The sequence below is a fragment of the Coenobita brevimanus genome, unplaced genomic scaffold, assembly GCF_032717465.1.
Source record: "Coenobita brevimanus isolate Jiangsu-jjx unplaced genomic scaffold, ASM3271746v2 jjx.HiC_scaffold_1992, whole genome shotgun sequence".
Lineage (NCBI taxonomy): Eukaryota > Metazoa > Arthropoda > Malacostraca > Decapoda > Coenobitidae > Coenobita > Coenobita brevimanus.
The window spans coordinates 214,834-215,457 of NW_027642878.1; positions in this window are offsets into that span (position 1 = coordinate 214,834).

Here is a 624-nt window from a genome sequence, read left to right on the forward strand (position 1 = left end):
CTACCCCACCCTGCCAAAACCGACCCAACCCTTCCAAAACCGATCCAACCCTACCCCACCATGCCAAAACCGACCCAATCCTACCCCACCCTGCCAAAAAAGACTCAATCCTGCCCCACCCGGCCAAAACCGACCCAACGCTACCCCACCCTGCCAAAACCAAACCATTCCTACTACACCCTGCCAAAACCGACCCAACCTTACCCCACCCTGCCCAAAAAAATTCAATCCTACCCCACCCGCCCAAAACCGACCCAACGCCACCCAACCCTGCCAAAACCGAACCATTCCTACCACACCCTGCCAAAACCGACCCAGTCCTACCTCAACCTGCCAAAACCGGCCCAATCTTACGCCGCCCTGCCAAAACTAACCCAACCTTACCCCACCCGGCCATAACCGACCCGACGCTACCCCACCCTGCCACAACCGACCCATCCCTACCCTACCTTAACCAAACCAGTCTTATCTAACTCATTGTCCACATTAACACTTTTTTCCATATTCATCTTTCTTCCTCCAGACGATTTTCTTCAACTCTGGAGAGAAATTTCGTACTGGAGGGGTTAGATACAGTCACCATCAACCCCTTCACTACGAGGGGATCTCCTAAGCTGAATAAAA